The sequence below is a fragment of the Sus scrofa genome, chromosome 3 (assembly GCF_054392235.1).
Source record: "Sus scrofa isolate SSC_HxYL_T2T_F1_AM1 chromosome 3, Sscrofa_HxYL_maternal_Yorkshire_Landrace_v2.0, whole genome shotgun sequence".
Classification (NCBI taxonomy): domain Eukaryota; kingdom Metazoa; phylum Chordata; class Mammalia; order Artiodactyla; family Suidae; genus Sus; species Sus scrofa.
In genome coordinates, this window is record NC_139385.1 from 25,661,701 (window position 1) to 25,678,102 (window position 16,402).

Below are 16,402 nucleotides of genomic sequence, written 5' to 3' on the forward strand. Positions count from 1 at the left end.
GTTTTCCATAGCAGGTGTACTATTTGACAATCCAATCAACCCTGCACAAGGGTCCCAATTTCTCCACATCCTTGTCAAGCCTTGTCACTTTCTGGTTTTTTGATAGTAACCATCCTCGTGAGTGCCAAGTGATATCTCATTGTAGTTTTGATTTGTATTTTCCTAATGATTAGTGATGTTGCTCATTAGTCATTTGTATATCATGTTTAGAGAAATATATTCAAGCTCTTGGCCCATTTTTGCTGTGGTAATTTGCTTTTTTATTGCCAAGTTGTAGGAATTTTTATATATTCTAAATATTAACCTCTTATCAGATACATTATTTATGTCTTTTTTTCCCAAGAGTTAGCTTTTAAGATATTTTGTGTTTGCATTATTGGTTGAAATTTAAAGAGTATTCTCTCTAAATAATACTTTTTTGTGTGGATAAGAAGGCAACCTCAGCATTGTTGACATGCTGGTTCAGATAAATATTTATTGTTAGATTCTGCCCTGTAGATTGACAGATATTAGCAGGATGCTTGGCCTGCCCCTGCCAGGGGCACCTGCCCAGTATAACAACAAAAATATCTCCAAATATTGCCAGATGCAGCTTTTGCCATTTATTTCTATTTGCCAGTGATCATGCTTTGCATTTCAAATAGTTAACTTTGATTCATAATATTTAACAAGCTTTTTTTTTTTTGGCCACCCTGTGGCATATGGAGTTTCCAGGCCAAGAATCAGATGCAAGATGCAGTTGTGACCTATGCCACAGCTGCAGCAGCACTGGATCCTTAACCCACTGTGCCAGGAGGGATCAAACCTGTGTCCCAGCACTCTAGAGACACTGCTGATCCTGTTGCTCTACAGCAAGCTTATTTTAAAAATAATCATTCACTTATCTTTTAGGGACTGAAAAGTTGAAATATATATATGTATATATATATATATATATATATATATATATATATATATATATATATGTATATTCTGATATACATTATCCAATGAGTGCTAATTTAGGAGAAATAATCCTGAAAATGGCACTCTCTGGTCTGATTTTGTGATCCTCATTCTTGGCAGCATTTTCATTTGCCACTTAATTTATCCAAGTATGTTTAATAATTTCCTTCATCTCAGCAATATGTCTACAAGATCATTTACCATTCTTTGTTAGAGGTCAAGTTTTGTTGTATTCCCTGTTAAATTTTGAAAATACTTCACATAAAATTCCAAATGGAAAAAAAATATATAACTATGTCCCTTGTAGAGTTCCTCCATGTTTAAACTTAACTTTCACGTGTGAGATCTGAACTATTTCAAAGTGATTTTAAGGGGTCATCATCTTGTACATTATGATAGGAAATGCAAAGCATATTCAAGGTGAAAAAATTGTTGTAGATTAATGTTCTTGTATAAGCCTTAAGAATTTGAAGCTTACCTGCCTAATGAATTGATGATTTTACTATAGAAACATACTCTATAGGTACACACCCATAATACATACTTGGAAGTATAAAAAGCCTTGGATCATTTTTGGCTCATGTGGAGTCTTTCCTGTTTCTCCCATTATTTCTGAAATAATTCAAAATGTCTGTTTAATGACTTTTCCTATTTTTCAGCATCCTTTGTGCCTATAATGTTTTAATGAAGCCAGATGATATTCAACAATAACTGTCTTCTTAGGCAGCTTAGAGACATTGCCAGTCAGAGATTTCTTTCTTTTCCCTTTGCCAGTACTTGGTGGTGCTGTACTGACAATACTGTTACTTGGGAAGAGTCTTTGCTGGACAAGAACCTGCTAACATCTGGGTGGGCTGGAGCACATCCAGTTTCCATCAGTATGACACAGCCTTTGACTTGGACAGAGTTCATATAGTCACTGTCACTCTAGGAGATGCAAAGGGAAAGATGCATGAAAGTTTGGTTTTCCTCAATATTTTAAACATGAATGAAATCTGATAAAAAAATGCTGATAAATGTAGGCATTTTTTTTCTCTTGGATTTCATGCCTGAGATACTATTCTGTTTATAGGAATAATATAATCAAGCCCTTAGTGTCATCATCCTTTTGGTTGTTCATACAAACCTAGAAGGAATCTTAAGGTATTAAAAGTGAAAAACATTGTAAAGTCAGAGAAGTGGATTTTCTTAGGGTAATAATCATCTATTTCTTCAGGTGACATTGTACTTAACTAATGGCTTGGGTTATCATTGCTTAGTTAACTTTTGTTTTAGGGATTAAAGATGGATGAATGTGAGGCCATTAGCCTAGGGTCTGTTCTGTATCTTAAGAACTGGTTGTGTGGTTGGGAGAAAAATGTATAGACAGAAAGAATGACCTAGTGGTTTAGATCAGGTGGAACTCGGACTGAGGAGTAGTGGTTTCTTTCCTTAACTGCATTAACTTGCTGTTTGGCATTGGGTAAGTTAATGACACTTTCTGTGCCATCCTTTTTCATTTGTAAAAACAAACCAAACCTTCAAAAAGGGAAGAAGGCCATCTTCCTTGTGGAATAAGACAAGAGAAGATCTGGCAATTTTCACCTACCTTTTGAGTTCATGCATCCTCTCTGATCTGCTTGGTTGGGTCCCATAGACAAAGCCCTCATATTATTGCTTTTCTTTTAGACCTGCACCACATTTTTTTTTTTGATTTTTAGGGTAGCAGCATACGGAATACCCATGCTAGAGGTCAAATTGGATCTGCAGCTTCCACCCTAACAGTCACAGTAATGTTGGATCCAGGCTGCATCTGTGACCTGGGCTGAAGCTTGCAGCAATGCTAGATCCATCCCTAGCCCACTCTGTGAGGCCAGGGATTGAAGCTGCATCCTCACAGACACTGTGTAGGGTTCTTAAACCCCTGAGCCACAGTGTGAACTCCAACACTATCATTTTTGGTAGCCAGAAGCTCTCTCTCCTGCCTTCAGATTTTAACATTTGAATTGTAGTGACCTTAGCACTTGAGACAGTGGGCCTAGCAAAATCCTCCAGTAAAGAGTGCTTTACATCAGTATGGGAACCCCAACCACCTGTCTGCAATATTCTGAGGGATATATTTGATTTTCAGAGATGGCAACATTGAAGGCAACAACTCAATATAGGGTTGTAATACCTGTTTGATGACTTTGGTGTAGGAAATAGGCTAGGGAAGGTTGTTGAATCTTACATAAATAGCATATAGAAACATAGGTAATTTTTTAAAAATTAATAAAGTATAGTTGAGTTACAATGTTGTGTTAATTTCTGCTATACAGCAAAGTGATTCAGTTATACATAGATATATATATTCTTTTCCATATTTTTCCATTATGGTTTATCACAGGATGTTGAATATAGTTCCCAGTGCTCTACAGTAGGATCTTGTTCCTTCTCCATTCTATATATACATCTGCTAAATTCCCAATCCTTCCCTCCCCTACCCCACCCCTTGGCAACCACAAGTCTGTTCTCTGTGTTGAAACACTGCCAACTTCTGATTATTCAGAAGCTGACTTTATCTCAGCCTTCTTTTTCTTTCCTCCTACTTGCTTCCATTTGGAGCTTTTGCAAACCTCATCAGCACATGCACTGTGTAGTGGCCACAAAAATAGAAAGAGGCAAAATTCAAATCATTTAAGTTTGCTACCATGTCTGGTAAAGTTTGGTGAAGGTAAAACCCAGGTGGGGTTTCCTGTTAAAATCACTGCACACCTCCCAGCTAAATATGTCCCTCAAAACAGATGGCCAGGAATTATCCAAAAATGGACTTAAATGTGGCCAAAATTGACATATATTGAATCACTAATGGCTCACAAAGAATTTGGCTTAAGGACTTGGATAGTGTTTGGAAATGGATGCTTCTGTCTCAGAATAAGTGGTTTAAAAAATACCCATGAAAAGGGAAATGACCAATTTGGTTGATGATTAAATAATTAGACTTTTTTGAACCTCAGAAAAATGTCCAGCTTGGTTTGAGTTTTTGGAGGGAAAGTGCTGGTCAGTTCTCACTTAGTTGCAGCCTGTAGACCTGTCTTCAGAGGTATGAAGGTGAGGGATTTGGAAGTCTTGATTCAAGACATCCACTCGAGTCAATGGAGTTTCACTCAGAATCACAGAATCAGACCCATTGTGCACCTCTCCCATTTCAGCATGAGCTTGTTGCCTGTGCAGCATAACTGAGGTGTGTAGTTTGCCAGATGTACATGCTTTCCACTCTACCTGTGGTCATACAAAAACGAGTTTGTTTTTCCCAAAATTCAGCATCCAATGCAGCAACTGCTATATGGTGTGTGCAGGTGAGAACATGAACCCAGGACATGGATGAAACAACAGCCTGAGATTGGCTGTGTGGTGGATGCTTCCAGCAGCCTGCTTACATTTATAGCCATCAGCAAGGATCTGAGAATCTCCTATCAGGTGTGTGGTCAGTGATGGCCTTGTGCTGCCAGGGAGGAAATTTTATCCCCGTTAGAGAGGAAAACACATTTTGTAAGATCAAAAAGTGAATTAGAAGTTAGAAGAAGGAGTTCCCGTCGTGGCGCAGTGGTTAACAAATCAGACTAGGAACCATGAGGTTGTGCATTCGGTCCCTGCCCTTGCTCAGTGGGTTAACGATCCGGCGTTGCCGTGAGCTGTGGTGTAGGTTGCAGACGTGGCTCGGATCCCGCGTTGCTGTGGCTCTGGTGTAGGCCGGTGGCTACAGTTCCGATTCGACCCCTAGCCTGGGAATCTCCATATGCCGCGGGAGCAGCCCAAGACCAAGAAATAGCAAAAAGACCAAAAAAAAAAAAAAAAAAAAAAAAAAGAAGAAGAAGTTAGAAGAAAATGAAAACAAAAATGAGTTAGTTCTGTACTTTTACTTCTGTTTGAATGGTAACAGTGCCCTGAGCCATGCAGCATAAGCAGTCCATTCCTCCAAAGATGTTCACATAGTCATGAAATGAAATAATCTTAGTGATCCTTTTTTTTCTTTTTTGTCTACCTGTGGTACATGGAGCTCCTGAGCCAGGGATCAGATCAGAGCTGAAGTTGCAGCCTACAGTGCAGCTGTAGCCACACTGGATCCTTTAACCCACTGAGCTAGGCTGGTGATTGAACATGCATCCTGTCACTGCAAAGAAGCCACAGATCCTATTACACCACAGCAGGAACTCTACTCCAAGTAATACTTGAGAGAATATCTGAACGAAAGAAAGGAGAAGTCTTCCTCTGTAGAGTGTTCTTGAGGTGTTAGGAAGAAAACAGGTTTTCCTTCTAGCCCCTCCTTTACTAATATTCTTAAATTCATTTGCTTATTTAAAGGTGGAACCAAGTCCAAAATTATTTCCTGCAGCTTTTCCCAATCTAGAAGTCCCAATATTTTTCAGTTTGGGTTGGGAAGAATAAAGGTAATAAAGATTCATTCCTGGTATTATATTTGGGTTATTTTCTGTTAGGAAATAGCACTTGTTTCTTCTTAAATGAATTCAATACTTTATTAGTACTGATATTAAACACATAATCCTCCTTTAAGCGAAATGTTGTCATGTTTGGAAATTCTTTAATCTGTTTCAGGTCACTGGGCTAACATAATTAATTTGAAGTGTCTCTCCTTGGTCATCATAATTATATTTTTCAATATAACTAAGCTTATACAGAACAAAAATGCCAAATTATGTACAGCTCAGTAATCATTGCATTCACGGATAAGCTAGTGAATGGGCTTGAAGAGCTGAACTTGTGCTACCTTGTGATAAATGTGAGAGTGACATGTGCTGAGTTCTCTGGGGACATAAATGAAAGAATGTGGTAAGATGGGGTGGATCAGCTAAAGCTGAGAGGGAGGTGATTCTTAACTGTGGAATAGCAAGCACCTGGGTCCATTTGCTAGGAGAGGGCATTCTCCATAGAGGGCTAGAGAACATGAAAATATGTAGGCATGAAATTGCTAAAGGTTATGGCCTTCAGTGTGACTGTGACAAAGGATGCTTCTGGGGTGCAGCCCAGGATTAATGTGGATGGAAGTTGGACCAAGTCCATGTTAAAAGGGCCTTAAATGCCATGTTATGAAGTTGACACCCATTCTGTAATAATGGTAATGCATTGAAAATTGGAGGCAAAGGATTGAGTATAATTGAACCTCTTTTAGAAAAATATGTTGGTAGTAATGTAAAGAAAATTCTACTCACACAAGAATGAGAATAGGCAGTAATAATTAGGTATTAACAATTTGATATTTTCACCATGGGAGAAGAGGATGAGAGGATGAGATGAGATGAGAGAGATAAATGAGAAGATGTTTTAGGTGAAAGTTAACAGAAACTGTCAGTGAATTAGATGAACAATTTGTGGATGAACTGAAATTGGTGCTCAAGGAGAATGAAGAATTAAGATTTACTACAATATTTTTGGTTCCCATCTGAGGGATGCTAATGCAACAGCAAGTAGAAGAGCCTGTTGAAATTCAGGGAAAGGAATATATTGGACTCTGCCTCAAGCTCCTGTCACAGAGCTCCTAAATCCTTTGCAATGTCCTATGTGATAAGAGCACTGGGATCATCTTGTTCTGATGTTTGGTCTTCGACCCTGGTTCCTGACACAGAACTCCTAAATTCATTGGACTCTCCTGGGTGATAAGAATATCTTTGGACCTAATGAGGCAACTGGTTAATGGAAAAACTGAGCCAATGATTTAGAAACTTGGAACTTTTAGCAGCCCTCCTTCTCATTCTCCAGAGAGGAGAGAGGGGCTGAAATGGAGTTAATAATCAATTATGCCTATATGATGAAGACTCCATAAAAATCTCAATAATAGAGGTTTGGAGAGCTTCTGGGTTGGTGAACACAGAAGATTTCTTCATGGAGAAATGATTCTTTCATTGCCCTTTTTATACACCCATAGGAGGGGGAGAGTCAGGAGCCTCCAATTCTGTCATTGTGATGTTCTAATTGTATGCATAAAAATGATTAACATACTGAATTTTATGTTATGAGAACTATATCTAAATAAAAATACATTTAAGGGACTTTCCATTGTGGTGCAGTGGAAACTAATCCAACTAATACCCATGAGGCTGTGGGTTCAATCTCTGGCCTCATTCAGTGGGTTAAGGATCTGGCATTACCGTGAGCTGTGGTGTAGGTTGCAGATGTGGCTTGGAGCCCATGTGGCTGTGGTTGTGGTATAGACAAGCAGTTGTAGCTTCAATTATACCCTTACCCTGGGAAATTCCATATGTCCCTGGGGTGGCCCTAAAAAGAAGAAAAAATTAAAAGCAAACAAAACTTCAAACCAGAATTCCCAGTAACAGGCACCAGCTTAGCTGTAAATGTAGCAAAAACCCAGAAACAGCAAATTAGCAGAAGAGTGAATTAAGTAGACAGAGTGTCTACCAAGTACTATTAGTGCTTTGACCCCACCTAGTAGAGCCAGGAAATGGCTCATCTGGGCTTCAGCCTTGCAGGTGGTGCATTCCTCTGTCATAGAGACTCACCTGGCCCTGGTTGGTGACTCAGTGGGCAACATTTTTCTTTACAAAATTACAAGTAAAATCCAAATATCATATTGACTTTTAGCTAAATAACAATGCCAACTAGATCCATTATGATAGCTAAGAAAAAATACCAAGTATTGGGAATGATACTGAGCAATTTGAGCTCTTCTGATGATAGTGAGCTTTTATGATGATGTTGTCTCTTGATGATGAGACACTGTAAGTGTACAGACACATTGGAAAGAATGAATATAACCATAAAACTCCTACAAGAACCAGCAAGTCTGCCTCCAGGTTTTTACCCAAGGGGAAAATAGGTATACCAAAAATGTGTAACTAAATATTTATGGCAGTTTTTTTTTTATTTCCTCCATAGTTGGAGACACATTAAATAGCCTACAATAGGAGAATGGGTGAACATTGTACAGCTCTAAAAAAGTTTAAATTGGGACACTTAGAATTAAAGAGAGTCAAAGTTTTCTAAATACAACAAAATTGTTAAATATCAAAAAAATCACATTGAGAGCAAAGGTGACGTAGGAGATAAGCTGTCCTGCTGAAAATAAGAGCCTTAATTACAGGTTAGGGAGCTCCCTTTGTGGCTCAGTGGGTTAAGAACTCTACTAGTATCCATTAAGAGACAGGTACAATCCCTGGCCTTGGTCAGTGGGTTAAGCATCTGGCATTGCTGTGGCTATGGTATAGGCCAGCAGCTGCATTGCCATTTCGACCCCTACCCAGGGAATTTCCACATGCTGCAGGTGTGGTCCTAAAAAGGAAAAAAAAAATGCAGATTAAACTGAACCACCACCTCCCCTTTCCTTGCTCAGCTTCCAGAATCATGGCAGCTATGCTCAGTACTGCCAAGCAGGAAACCACAGAACACTCAGGAGGACACCTGGAGCTGTCAGAGACTTCCAGATGCATATGAATATCCCCAGCTAACTCAGGGAGCAGCACTGAGGGATCCAGGCCACCCCTCAGGCACACAGCACTCAGATTAGCTGATTCCTACCCAGCATGCAAACGTGAATGGGCAGGGGAGGACTCAGTGACATGGGAGGACATGGCCCAGGAAAGATGGAGGGAAAAATCACACTGAAGTGAGGTACCAAAGGAAGAGAAAAAAGAGATCATAGGAAAACATGAAATAAATTGCCTATTAATGTATTTCAAGTAAATAGAGGAGATACTTTATCCAATGAGCACTGTTATTTAGGTGGAGCACAACATTATATGTATATGTGTGTACATCTATGCCTAGGGATGTGTATATATAATATGTATATGCATATGGAATCACAAGCACCCAGAAACCTCCAGCCACAGGCTTGGTACACTCCTTTGCAACTTTCTAAACCTGCATGGAATAGAGGGTCCTCCTTGGAGAGCTTGAACAGAACCACTTGGCTTTCTGCTCCTCAGAAAGGGCCTCCCCCTCCAGTGTACTCTCAGTACATGTATCATGTTCAGGAACCCCCACCACACATCACCCCTAATGCTTTCATTGTCAGCTTTGCCAAGACAGTTTTGAAATTCTCCCTATTTCCTGGTTTGTTGGCTCCCACAGGCTACATGAGATTAAAGTTCACATGCAGTGTCTTCATCGTAGAACTCTGTGAATATTGGCCTTTTCTCACAAGGGGAGTCGACTAGGGGTGAGTGACTCAGTTTACATCCCTGTATGAGGTCACAGCATATCCTACCTTATTTTGTCCTCATGAGGACTGAATGAGTCCAAATCATGTATATGTTTTTAATATTTTTCTCACACCTGGGTTAGGCAGTTTCTGAGTAATTGCAAGTCAACTTTGGAGGACTCATGAAGCCTGCATGGGCTCTGACATCTGGCTCAAGAATGCAGAACCCCAGCCTTGGGAAGTGGGACATCATGGTTTCAGTGGTTAATTGGATGATAATGCAGGAAAAGTGGGACCTCTTACTATCCCAAAATCACCTGGCAATGAGGGAACAGGGTACCTGGAAGCAGATCCCAGGGTTCAAAACCCACTCACAGGTCAAGTCTGCAGGTCAAGCATGGTTGGCCTCATTTTGTAAGAGCCAAATATAAGAGCAGCACTTCATATACCATGACCCTTGTGAGACGTTTCAGACCACATCCTTCATTTCTCTCCAGGCCTCTCTGACCCCCTGAGGTGCCCCTTCTCTTGTTGTGAAAAGGGGCTGGGATGTGGATTGTGCACAACTCAAGTCCCAGCATCTGGGTACAGACTCAAAGAGACCACCACTGTGGCCATTTATTTTCTTGATGATACTGTGAAACCTAAGTTGACATGTGAGCACAAACAGGCCCACGGAGTTTACCCTGTGAAATAGACTCAGCCCTTTGCTTCTCTGCTAAAATCACTTGATTCCCCAGTCACATATCACAGTTTTAGCTGTGGCTGTGATGACTCCATGAGACCCAGATCCTTGAATCACCCTGAGCACATGGCATTTCTACTCAGCTGTCATAAGGCCTTGTTTAAAATCTCCTTCCAGTCTCACTCTCATCTACTGGACAAATACATTTTCCTGCCTTCATCCTCATTTCACTAGAAGACAGCCCCTGTGATCAGATGTTCAGGTAGGAATTCTTGTCTTCATCTTGACTCCTCTCTTCTCTCAATCACACAGACATCCTTGTGTCACATGGCCTCAGCCTGTAGGACAGGTCCTGGATCCTATTCCATGTCTCCATCTCTACTTCCTTTGCTCCCCGGATCCAGCAATCCTTGTCCTCATCCTCAAATTTCTGTCAAGGTCTGCCACCTGGTTTATACTTTTTCCAAAGTGGTAGACTCTGTCATTTTTTTTTTCTTTTTTCTTTTTGGTCTTTTTGCTATTTCTTGGTCTTGGGCCGCTTCTGCGGCATATGGAGATTCCCAGGCTAGGGGTCCAATCGGAGCTGTAGCCACCGGCCTACACCAGAGCCACAGCAACGCAGGATCCGAGCCGTGTCTGCAACCTACACCACAGCTCACGGCAATGCCGGATCGTTAACCCACTGAGCAAGGGCAGGGATCGAACCCGCAACCTCATGGTTCCTAGTCGGATTCGTTAACCACTGCGCCACGACGGGAACTCCGACTCTGTCATTTTAAATTGAAATCCAGCTCCTCCAAAAAAAATGGATTTCCTGATGTGGCATAGCTGGTTAAGGATCTGGTTGTCTGTGTCTCCCATGTTTGCATCCCCCCCTCATAGAGGCTCCTGGACCACTCCCACCAAGAACCCGTCAATTCCACTGCTTCTCCTTTCTCTATTTATGTAATCAGTAAAACTCACCACCTGACATGCCCTGTCTTCTGTTTAGGAGTGATCCTCAGCCTAGTGCAGAAGGTTAAGGATCTGTCATTGCCACAGCTGCAGCACTGGTTGCAGCTGCAGCTCAGAAATTATCTCTGGCCCTGGATCTTCCATGTGCCATGGGTGTGGAAAAAAACCTTCAAGTCTTTATTGTGGTGTAACATCTCTCCATCTTCTATCCTCTGATGGCCTAAACCCAAATTTCCACCATTTCTACACTGCATTCTGGCCACTCTGGGGTTTGGATGGTCCTCACACCCACCATGATCAGTGGTATATCACCTGTTTTGTCCCCTCTTCCCACAAGGTTTCTTTTCATGTGTCTCCCATGTTTGCATCCCCACCTCAGACAGGCTCCTGGACCACTCCTACCAAGAACCCCTCAATTCCACTGCTTCTCCTTTCCCTATTTATGTAATCAGTAAAACTCCCCCCCTGACATGCCCTATCTTCTGTTTAATTTTAGTGTCTGCAATCTTGTTTTCCTCCCAACATGAAGACATGGACTTTTTTTTAGTTTTAGGTAATCTTCCCCAACCCAAGCACAATTTTATTTATCAGTTGTGAGGCAATGTCATTTATCTTATCATTTTTCCCTATATTTTTCTTCATATCACTGCATCTGCAATATATGGACGTTCCCAGGCTAAGGGTTGAATTGGAGCTGCAGCTCTGGCCTATGCCACAGCCACAGCAACACCAGATCTGAGCTGTATCTGTGGCCTGTGATGCAGCTTATGGCAATGCTGTATCCTTAACCCACTGAGCAAGGCCAGGGATTTAAAAAAAAATTTCCCCCTGTTTTTTGTTCTTTTCTTTCTTTCTCCTTCCTTCCTTCCTTCCTTCTTTCCTTCCTTCCTTCCTTCCTTCCTTCTTTCCTTTCTTTCTTTCTTTCTTTCTTTCTTTCTTTCTTTCTTTCTTTCTTTCTTTCTTTCTTTCTTTCTTTCTTTCTTTCTTTCTCCCTGCCCCCCTCCCTTCCTTCCCTCCCTCCTTCCTTCCTTCCTTCCTTCCTTCCTTCCTTCCTTCCTTCCTTCTTTTCTTTTTTGAGGGCGCACCCACAGCATATAGAAGACTGGGTGAAAAAAGCACTTTTTCCCTCTTGCTGTTTTTTTTCTTTTTGTGTGTGTGTGTCTTTTTAGGGCCACAACCATGGCATAAGGAAGTTCCCACACAAGGGATCAAATCAGAGCTGTAGTCACCAGCCTACACAATAGACACAGCAACTTGAGATACATGCAGCATCTGTGACCTACACCACAGTTTGTGAAAATGCTGAATCCTTAACCCACTGAGCCAGGCCTGGGATTGAACCTACATCCTCTCAGACACTATGTCATGTTCTTAACCCACTGAGCCACCCACCACAGGAAATTCTCATTTACCTTATCATGATGGTACTCTATCATTTGCTTGTGTGATTCCCTCCAGTTATAGAAGTTTTGTGTGCTGATCCCTTCCACTATGAGAAAAACCAGCCTGTGCTCATCACCTAATGAGAGGATGCCATCAGTGAATAAAGATACAAATTGTGGGGGCCAGACTTCATTATGTGAGAAAAAACACAAAAAGCCTTGAGACTTCCCTGGATTTCCACTGAGGAGTGAGTGGGAGATGGTGAGGGAGAGATGAGGGGCAGTGATGTGGAGCTTCCCCCAAACTGTCCAGTTGGATTTCTTCTTGGTCAGAAAAGTCATACTGCAGCATTCTTGGAGGGAAATCTCAGGTTCTCCTTTGATTATGTCACAATGTTTCTTCGGTCTGCAATTATTTTGTTTATGTGTTGATTCACTATTTTATTGAGTAAAATAGTTAATTTCACTAAAATCTAGGTTTTCTTTTGGCAGATGTATACCTTAATCCCAAATACATTTCCAGAGTCTTTATCAGTTTTTGACACAAGTAAATTCTCACTAAATACTTGTTGAATAAGTGAATCAATACCTGAGAATAAATTTTATAAATATTAGGGATATTAGTGGTATCAGCTATCTATATGTCCATCATTTGTTGCATTTTTCTTCTTCCTCCATTCACTTAACTTAATTTTGCTAAACCCAATACTTTGATTTTATGTTATAAAATTTGTGAATTTTTCTCTTCATGCCTACATGTTCTGATTTTAAGTATATTCTCTTATATTACATCTTTAATCCACCAGGAATTACTTAATGTCTTATGTAAGATGGAGTTTTTTTGTATCAAATGAATGAAAAATTTCCCTTATGCAACTTAAGTTGTCCATCATTACCATACTTGATGAAAAGAGCACCCTTGAGATGAATTAAAACACACACAGCAATGAGGAGAGATTTGTGCATTATACAAAGCTATATTTATTGAAACATATGGCTCTATTAATTAAAATTGTATGATTATTTTTTCAGCTGTGTTTAATATATTAGACTATTCATTGTGTGTGTGTGTGTGTGTATACAGATCTTCCTTAATTTACAATGGGTGTCATGTCCCAATAAATTCATCATAAGCATCAGAAGTTGGAAGTATTATTAAGTCAAAAACATGTTTAGTACACCTAACATATAAAACATCATTTTTGGCGTACTCTACCTTATGTCTGCTCAGTATACTTCCATTAGCCTACAGTTGAGCAAAATCATCTACTAGAAAGCCTATTTTATAATAAAGTGCTCACCATCTCATGTAATTTATTGAACACTATAATGAAATGAAAAACAGAATGGTTGCATAGGAACAGAGTGATTGTAAGTGTATTGGTTGTATCACCCTCTTGAATAATATATTACTGCACATTACTTGCCTGGGAAAAAATAAAAATTCAAAATTCAAAGTACGGTTTCCACTGAATGCTATTGTTTTCATACCACCATAAAGTTGAAAAATCATAAATTGAACCCATAGTAAGTTGGAGACAATCTGTATGTGTCTTAAAATGTTTTTTGGGGGGAGTTCCCATTGTGGCTCAGTAGGTAACAAACTAGTATCCATGAGGATGTGGGTTCAATCCCTAGCCTTCCTCATTTGATTAAGGATCCAGCATTGCTGTGAGCTTCAGTATTGGTCACAGATGCAGCTCAGTTCCTGTATTGCTGTGGCTGTGGCATAGACCATCAGTTGTAGCTCCAGTTTGATCCCTAGCTTGAGAACTTCCATATGCCATAGATGCAGCCATAAAAAGCAAAAAAGTAAAAATAAAAATAAAAATGGAAATTCCTGTTGTGGCTTGGCAGTAATGAAACCAACTACTATCCATAAGGATGTGTGTTTGATCCCTGTCCTTACTCAGTGGGTAAAAGGATCCAGTGTTGCTGTGAGCTGTGGTGTAGGTTTCAGATGCAGCTTGGAACCCATGTGGCTGTGGCAAATGCCAGCACATGTAGCTCCAATTCAACCCCTAGCCTGGGAACTTCCATATGCTGCAGGTATGGGCCTAAAAAGCAAAAAAAAAAAAAAAAAAAAAAAAAGAATAAATAGAAAAATTAAAATTAAAAAATAATAATAAAATAAAAATTGAGGATTATTTTTGGTTCTGTCAAGATTGCTTAAACTTTCAGAATATCCTGTTCTTCTCTTCTTTATTTTTGTTAACCTCTTTAAATATTTTAAACACACTTTCCTTAAGTTCTTGGGGTATTTTCTCTAATTTTTAGCCCATATTTCTCCTTCTGGTTGATCCCATGATTGCCATGGATGCCTAATAGCCTAATACACAAAAGCCTTTTTATTGTTCCAGGATCTTACCCAGAATTCCACATTACATTTTTTTGTTAGATTTTCTTACTTTCCTCCAATCTGTGATAGTTCTTCAGTCTTCCTTATGTTTTATATCCCAGACACTGTTGAAAAGTGCAGATCAATTATTTTGCAGAATGTCTTCCAATCTGTATTTGATATTTGCTCATGATTAAATTGATGTTATAGATTTTTAGCTAGAATTTCACAGAAGTCATGCTGTTCCATTGTCTGTGCTACATATCAGGAGTTATGTGATGTCAAAATATCTTATTATTGCTTATGTTAAACAATGAGCCTATATGACTATTGGGCTAAAGCAAGCAGATATAGAAAGAGGTTAGTATACTTTAAAAACAAAGCAACTACAAATCAAAACCAAACATAACATGCACAAAAAAATAAAAAAAATAACACAAGCATAAAATAAATGGAAATCATTCAACCAGAAAGAAAGAAAGAAAGAAAGAAAGAAAGAAAGAAAGAAAGAAAGAAAAGAAAATAACAAAGAAGCCTAGAATCAACTGGAATTCAAGGTTTAAATAGTCAATAAAAACATATTTATCAATAATTACCTTAAATGTTAATGGACTGAATGCTCCAATCAAAATACAGAGTGGCAGACTAGAAAAAAAGCAAAAACCTACAATCTGCTTAGGGCAACGGGCACATATAGATTGAAAATGAGGGGATGGGAAAATATATTTCATATCAATGGACCAACAGGAAAGCAGGAGTTGCAATGTTCTATAGAACAAAATAGACTTGAAAATCAATGCCAAAAAGACAAAGAAGGACACTATGATAAAAAGATACATTCAAGAAGAGGATATTACAATCATTAAATATACATGCCTCTAATATAGAAGCACCAACATACCTACAACAAATACTAACAGACATGAAATAGAAAATGATGGGAATACAATAATAGTAGGAGAATTTAATACCTCATTCACATAAATGGACAAATCCTCTATTCATAAAATCAATAAGGCAACATAGATCATAAGTGACACAATAGAAAACTTAGTTGACATTTTCAGGACATTACATCCAAAAAAATTAGACCATACATTCTTTTTAAGTGCATATGGAACATTCTTAAGGATTGACCACATACTGGTGCACAAAGCTAACCTCAACAAATTTAAGAATATAAAAATTATGGAGTTCCCATCGTGGCTCAGTGGTTAATGAATCCGACGAGGAACCATGAGGTTGCAGGTTCAATCCCTGGCCTTGCTCAGTGGGTTAAGGACCCAGCATAGCTGTGGCTCTGGTGTAGGCCAGTGGGTACAGCTTCAATTAGACCCTGAGCCTGGGAACCTCCATATGCTGTGGGAGTGGCCCTAGAAGAAAGCAAAAAAAAAGACAAAAATAATATAAAAATTATTTCAAGTAACTTCTCTGACCATGATAGCATGAAACTAGAAATCAACCCCAGGAGAAGAAATGACAAAAAAAACTTACTGCATGGACCCTAAACAACATGCTACTAAAAAACAATGGGTCAATGAGGAAATCAAGAAGGAAATTTTAAAAATTCCATGAGAAAAATGATAATGAAGACAGGACCAGTCAAAATCTATGGGATGTCACAAAAGGCATGCTTAGTGGGAAGTTCATAGAGATAGAGGCTTTCCTCAGAAAAGAATAAAATTCTGGAGTTCCCGTCATGGTGCAGTGGTTAACAAATCAGACTAGGAACCATGAGGTTGCGGGTTCGGTCCCTGCCCTTGCTCAGTGGGTTAACGATCCAGCGTTGCTGTGAGCTGTGGTGTAGGTTGCAGACTCAGCTCGGATCCCGCGTTGCTGTGGCTCTGGCGTAGGCCGGTGGCTGCAGCTCCGATTCGACCCCTAGCCTGGGAATCTACATATGCCATGGGAGTGGCCCAAAGAAACAGCAAAAAGACCAAAAAAAAAAAAAAAGAATAAAATTC